The sequence below is a fragment of the Pelodiscus sinensis genome, chromosome 1 (assembly GCF_052426305.1).
Source record: "Pelodiscus sinensis isolate ZL-2025 chromosome 1, ASM5242630v1, whole genome shotgun sequence".
In the NCBI taxonomy this organism is placed as follows: domain Eukaryota; kingdom Metazoa; phylum Chordata; order Testudines; family Trionychidae; genus Pelodiscus; species Pelodiscus sinensis.
Genome location: NC_143052.1, coordinates 218,618,787 through 218,626,575, shown reverse-complemented (window position 1 = coordinate 218,626,575; position 7,789 = coordinate 218,618,787).

Sequence of the window (7,789 nt, the reverse complement as noted above, 5' to 3'; positions counted from 1 at the left end):
TAAATCAAATGCTGATGGTTCTCTCATCGATGCCAGAATTCCTACTCCTCATGAGGAGTAAGGGGAGTCAACAGAAGCATTTCTCCTGTCAACATCCTGCTGTGAGGGCAGCGCCGAACCTCATCTGAAGTTAAGATATGTTGGGTCCAGCTATGTTTTTTACATAGCTGGAATTACATACCTTAAACTGACCTTCAGCTGTTGTGCACATCTGGGTTTCGATCATTTTTAGATCATTACGGAAATAGACTGAGTTTTGCTGGCTTTGCAGAGCAATCTGAATGAAGGGTGCATTATGTAAAGCTGGTTACACTTGATCCTGCCCCATTGAAATCAATAGCAGTTTTACCATTACTTCAATGGGCTCCAGCCTGTGGTACTGGCCTTTTTTTTTTTTTTTTTTAAAGTTACGTTTATGCCCTTTTCATCGCCAACACACCCATTCCCCATGATGGTATATAGATGTATGAGCATTTTTATTTTAAAATGTTTGGTTTTATATCCCTGTTTAGTGTTTCACCTTCGAAATATTAGCAACACTTATTCCTTTCTTCCGTATTTAACTGGGCAATCTTTGTCATAGGTATCAGGCATGGACTGTAAGCTGCCTCTGTCCTTCAATGAAAGAGCTGTCTGCTCTCCTCCAGAAGAAATTCCCTCATGAGCCATAATTCACCTCTCCAAACCATGGGTATGGTATTTGAACCCCTTCCTGCTAGCAGGGAAGCACAAAAAGTCTTCACACTCTAACATTAGACACTGAATACATATTATATGAAAAACAAATGAGATTAAATGAAAAACAAAATTGGATAACCATCAATGTTCCAAGTGATATAACTGTTTCCATTCAGCACTGAACAGTCGCTGCATGTACTTGATACTATATTTGGCTGATGTTCCGTATATCTGTATTTTCCTCTCCTTTTTATGTTATGGAACCTTTTCTGAATCATAAATCTATCAATCATTCCTCTCACTCCCCTCACTCCCTCCTATGGAATGATTTTATCTTGACTTGTGCTATTTTGTATCTAGCTACAATAAAGCTTTGTAGCTGTCACAATAATATAGACAGGCCTAGATAACTTGGGGTGCATCAGTTTTTGGGTGACCAGTCTGACATTCATTAAAGGGATCTGATTTGTAGAAAGTAAGTGCTTTGAAAGACGGACTCCTTTAATTAGAAACTAGACCTTTAATAACTCCATTAATCTGAAGAAGGGGGCTGTGCCCATGAAAGCTCATGATACCACCTACATGTTTTGTTAGTCTCTAAGGTGCTGCAAGACTATTCGTTGTTTTATAAGACTCTTTCATACACCTTAAAAATGGAAGTACCAAACATTTTTGAAAAATCTTAGCCTATAATTCTGGTTGCCTCTAAACTCCAACATTGGGTATGCACAGCAATACAGTTAGCACAGGCAACATACTAACCATTTCCACAATACACAACTCTCCCTCTTGCGCTTAATCTTTTCCCTTGTAAATTCTTAGTGTCTTTGAAAAAATACAGAGAAACGATAACTTCGTGATTGCCTGGAAAAACTATAGAAAATTGCCATTTCCTGTGCTCTCTTGATTTCTACATACTCCCAACTCCAGGAATGAGAGAGACAGCCAAGAAATCAAACCCAATTTTTTAAAAAAAGAATTGCAAAACCATTGTCCTAAATTTGTTCTGTGATCTAGCCTTTATTGTTTTTTTTATTGCTGTAATAACTGCCTATATTTAGCTGGTTAGAAATTGCGATTCCACCGTCTGGTTTAGATACAAGGGAACCTTTAATGACTGTGGAAATTGAACCTGATAAGAATTAGAAACTGCATGGGAAAACAGGCAGGATGTCCCTTAGGTTTATTCATGCATAAAATTGCGGATTACGAGTATTTTACACCTTCTTCTGAAGCATCTGGCATTGGCCACTATAAAGATACTTGGCTAGGTGGAAAATTGGACTGATCTTGTCCTGCAGTTCCTATGCAAGTTTGGCCACAGGAAAACCTTTTTCCTCTCTTCTGAGCCCTTGTGGATGAATGAATGAGTTTTGCTTCAAAGAAAGAATGATGCCAATAATGTCTGTTATCCTGAACTAGCATAATGGTGAACTAAACTACAGCATTAATTACTTAGACGGGAAACACCATAAAGCTTCTCCATTTGTTTGACCAGGCTGTGAAATGTGCACGAGAATCCAATTTTAATTTTCAAAGAAAACCATTTCAGAGCTACTAACTGGCACTTGTGCCTCCTTGCTCACCCGGAATCTATGAAGATATAAATAAAAATAATCATATGTGGGAATGAGGAAAGCTAACCTGAGACTACATGGTCCATTGGTTCAGTTCAGTCCCCATGGGAAACCACACCTGCAGAAAAGCTTTAGTGAAATTAAATATGCTCAGTCTCCAATGGTGAAAATATGTCATCAATATTCTTCATGATACTTTTGGTTTAACCTTCCTACCTTTACAATATAGTATTTAAAACATGGTCTTGAAGAAGGAATGGCTAACTAAATGCCCAATAAGCAGCCCTTCAAGGCAATTTTTCTTCTATGTTTAAATATATCAAACACCGAGAAGGAAGAAATTATGTAGCTAGTATAGTGATGAAATAATAATAAAATGTACTTGTGTTACTTCTAGTCCTTTGGTAATTAATATGGCAATTACATTTAACTGCTTTATATTTTTTTAAAAGAGAGATAAGATCAAGTGAGTAGTTAGGTTCTAATGCTTTATATTGAAAATTAGCAAACTCACCCTTATTCTGCTTCCACTCTTTCACCATCTGCTTTAATAGGAACAGCATTTTAGTATTTCTTTATTAAACTGGTTATATATTATTTTCTATTCAGCCTCGAATAGGGATGTAATAGTGTAGCCAATTAACCCATTAACCGATAAGCAAAAGCTTATCGGTTAATGCTATAGACTACATGCATTTCCCTCCCCACCCTTGCCAGTAAATTTTTTAGCAGGCTGGCCAGCAGCCCAGCTCAGTCCTGGCTTGTGATGGTTCTGGAACCTACCCCTGCTATATCTCTGCATTTAAAATGTATTAGGAGCTGGTCGGGCAGACCACGCCAGGTCCAGGGCCTGCAGCTCTGCATTTAAAGTGTATTAGGAGCTGGGCAGGCAGGCAGCCTAGCTCAGTTCCAGCTCGTGCCAGGTCTCATGGTGGGAGCTGGTTTTTAAACTGGCTCCCCTCGCAGACCAGCTCCTGCCTGACACCCCATGCTGCTGCCTCTGATAGAGATGCAGCAGCACAGAGTGGCAGGGGGCTCTTCTGGAGTGGGGCCGGAGCACACTGGCTGCCGGCCCCACCCCCGGGACTATAGAATAGACGACTAACCGATAAGAATTCATGAGGTTACTCGACTATCCAATGAACCGATATTTAACATCCCTAGCCTCGAAACCAGAATAAGAGTGCATAACAGCTTCTGCAGTCTGTATGTAACCCAGAGACCTACTGGGTGTGGCACTTGGACCACTTAAACAGGGGTGGGCAAGATATAGCTCGGAGGCAGGATCTGGCCCACTAAGCTGTTTCATCTGGCCCACGGCCTGCCCTCCACACCCCTGCCCCCAGGCCAATTGAGACCCAGATGGTGTGGGAAACATGCAAAGTCTCCTCCCCACAAGAGGGATCTGCCAGCTATTCAAAAGGCTGGCGATTTCCTCTAGGAGTCGCGTGCCACAGCAGGGCAGGACGGCGGGGTGGGGAGAGACCTCGTGTGCTTTCCCACCCACAGGCCATTTGGAGACTGGGGGCAGGGGAGCACGCAAAGTCTCCTCCCCTCGCCAGGGGCACATGACACCAGAAGGAACTGCCAGTTCCCTCTGGGTGCCATGTGCTCCTGGCCGGGTGGTAGGGGGAAGAGAGCTCCCATGCTCCTCCGCCCCATGGGGGAGTACACAAAGTCTCCTTCCTCCCCCACACACGGTGCCTAGAGGGAACCAGCTTTCTGGCTGAGGTCCTGCCCCTTCTGAGACTGGCCTACGACCACTATCAAAATTAGTGAAGTAGCCCTCCTATAAAAATAATTGCACAGCTCTGCACTTAAAGAAAGAGAGAATGAGTTTGCTCAACAGTCTTGGCTGAGAGCCAGTTGCTATTTAGCTCAAATTGTATAGGCTCATGCTCTCAGTTCTGAAGGTCCCAAGTTCTGTTCCACCACGTGGTTTTACATATACACATGACATTAGACGCTCCTGTGTAATGAAAAGATTGCTTCACAGTACTTCCTAGGGGACGTTTTCAAACAAGTTTACATTATAAATTAATTAATCCTCATAGCATTCTTGGAAGGTAGGTAGTATTGGCCCCTTATGCTTCTATTTTCCCCAAAGGACAAAGAGCAAACTTTTTAAAAGTATCTTAAGTGAACTAGGAGTGTAAAAACTGTTTTCAGAAGCAACTTGGGCACTTAGGAGCCCAAGTCCATTGACTTTCAATAAGACATACTTAAGCTCCTAAATCTCTTAAGTGCATTTGAAAACTTTTAACAGCATGATTAAATGACTTGTGCTAGGTCACTCAGGACTGGTCTACACCAAATCAGGCAGGCTAGCTTAAGATACGCAACTCCAGTTATGCAAAATGTGTAGCTAAAGTCAGCTTACCTTAAGCCGAACCTTAGTGGCATCCAGACTGTGGGAGGCCAATCGGAACGAATGGGGGCTTGCAGATCAAGGAGTACCGAATGCTAGCAGGGGCTGCCCTCAGCACTCTATTTACAGGTCTATAGTAGGCCTGCTAAACAGAGGTGTAGCAAGAGTGTTATGCGCTTGGGGGCAAAGGCTGAGCCCAACCCTGGGAGAGGGGGGAGTTTGTACCACATCTTCCCCTGCCTCCTCTGGTTTGGGGTCGGGCCCCCACACGCATTAACCCATCGGTGGAGATAGAGGAGGGTTGGGATGAGGGCAGAGAGGCGGGGAGGAGGCTCCAACTGCCGCTGACGGGTGGAGGAGGAGCAGGCGAACTGAGGGATGACAGGAGGAGCAGAGTGGGACTAAATTGGTGCCCTCCTAGTATGGCGCCTGGGGGCAAATCCCCTCCCCCCCGTGCCTCCCTCGCTACGTCATTTATGCTAAATCGAACACCAGAAGATCAACCTCCAGAGTGTCGATCCTCTGGTAAATATAGGTGTGTCCTCAATGATTAAGGGGAAGAGAACTCAGAATTCTGGACTTCTACCTGCCTGTTGTAATAAGTCAAATACACCCTGTCACTGGTTGGATCCGCTGGCCTCCAATTAATTCACGGAACCAGGATTCGTCCCCGATACCCTTTATTGTGTAACCACCACCCCTGTTTACCTATAATTATTCCCAGAGGTTACATGCAGTCATATACACACAACGCCTTGGCGGGGGAACTAAGGGGGCGGGGGCCACCCTTACCCCTGATGTCTGCTGGCACTGGGGGCATGAGGCACAAAAGTTCTTAATTTCTTGCTATACTCCTGGCCAGTAAAACCGCTGCAGGACTCTCTGTTGAGTTTTATTGGATCCCAGGTGCCCGGCCCAGGGATTGTCATGGGCCAGTTCCATGATTTTCCACAATTGGGATCTTTCCTCTTGTCCTTCCCGCTCTGTGATTATCCTAAATAGTCGGTCACCCCGTACCTTGAAATGTGGTCCTTGTATTGGAGTCCTGGTGTCCTCATCTCATGATTCCTCCATACTTTGGACTTGCCGCCACGCCTGCTGTAGGGTGGGATCCTCCCTTTGTTGAGTTAGGAAGTTCCCCTCGTCAGGTTCCCACTTGAGGATTGATGGTGTGCCCTCCGGATCTGCCCCCGCTCAGTACACCAGTCCTGGAACTCCTTCTCCCTGTGCCACCAAGGAGGCTTCCTGTTGGGGTCTCGGGTCCTGCCCTCCCCTGTCTTCCCCCTATTGCCGTAACAATCACCTGAACCCGGGCCAATCCCGTCCCAAGAGGACAGGCTGAATAAGTTTCGGGGTTACTGCTACTTCACATATCGCCTCCTCCCACCCATCCTTGATCCACACCCTGGCAGTGGGGTATAAACGAACATCCCCATGTATGCATCACATCCATACCCTGGGGCCCTGCGGTGGGAAGGGCTTGATTACATCTGCCCGTATTATGGTTTCTCCACACCACGAGTCTATTACCGCTTTGACTGGCTTCCCATTAACCCGGACTTCCCGTATTATCTGGGCCTGGTCTACTCCACTTCGACAAGCTCTTTTTGCTTCCTTCTGCCCAAAGGTGCAGTCCATGAGGGGGCACTCCCTCTTAAAGTGCCCTTCCTGCCCGCATGGGTAGCAGGCTCCTTTCAACGCTGTTTCTGTCATTGGACTCGGCGCCCTTCCTTCTCTGCGGGGATTGAAGTTCTCACTCTTGGCCTTTGGCTGACTCCAGATGGGCACCAATTTCCATTCCAGTAGTGACCCTTTATTTGGTCTTCGGCTTACAGTGGGGGTGTTTTCAGCCTCTCTTCCCCTGGTGTCTTATGGGATGTGCTCAGGTTCAGCATTCTCCCTCGTCCCTCTGCCCCCTCAGCTGCCACGAAATGTTCCATTAAGGTGATGGCTTCTTCTAACGATTCAGATAGATGTTGGTGGACCCTCTTCTGGTCTTCTGGAGGTGAGTTCTGGATGTACTATTCTAAAATGACCAGTTCGGCTACCTGAAATGCTGACTTGTTCTTGGGTTCCAGCCACCTCATCCCTGCTTCTTTCACCCACTGGGCCACCACTCGTGGGTGCTCAGAGGGGTCATATCGAACCTCTCAGAACCGCTGCCAATGGGTCTCTGGCATCACTCCCAGCTGGTCGAGAATTGCCTCTTTCACCTTGTAGTAACATAACGTGTCCTTAGCGGACATACCTCGGTATGCCAACTGTGCGGGGCCAGAGAGATAAGGCGCCAGAAGGGTGGCCCAGTGTTTTTGGGGCCAGTTTGTGGCCGTAGCCACCCATTCAAAAGTAACCAGAAATGCCTCCGGATCATCTTGTGGTCTCAGCTACATCAGGCAGATTGGTAATTGTGGTCCCACGTCCCCGTCTTCCTGTTCACTGAGTGGGCTGCTGTTTGTTCCACCCCGGGATCCATCCGTCCCCATCGCCGTGTCTCGAATCTCATGAACTAATTGTCTCTGCTGTTCTTGTAATTGTGCTACTATTTGTTGCAGTACTTGCGCCTGTTGCTGCTGCTGCTGCTGCTGCTTTTGGCTCTCTACCAGCCACTCCAAAAACTTGTTGGCGTCCATTACTCAACCTCGTTACACAAATTTGAAGGCAGATCACCTGACGTTTCGAGTTCTTACCTAGCCCTCCCTGCAGGGCTGGATCAATGCCCACATTCTCCACCACGTGTCACCGGTTGGGTCCTCTGGCCCCCAATTAATTCACGGAACTGGGATTCATCCCAGATACCCTTTATTGTGTAACCACCACCCCCGTTTGCCTATAAGTATTCCCACAGGTTACATGCAGTCATATACACACAACGCCTTCGTCGAGGCTGCATTTCTTACAAACGATTTGAGCCCCGGGTGGGGAAGAGGGGCACTCGGGGCCACTCTCTCTCCCAAGTCCCAATCCAGGGCCCTAAGGGCAGGAAACCATTGTCCCTACCCAGCAAATGGGGTTGCAGACCCTAAACCACCCGCTCACGGGTTCCACGGCCCTGCCCTGGGTTACTTCTTCTTCCCTCCTGTCCCCGGGGCTCTCCCGCTTGTAACAACTCACCGGCTTCTTCTTCCCCTTTCCCCCCTCCTGTCCAGCCAGCTCCCCTTTTGAAATC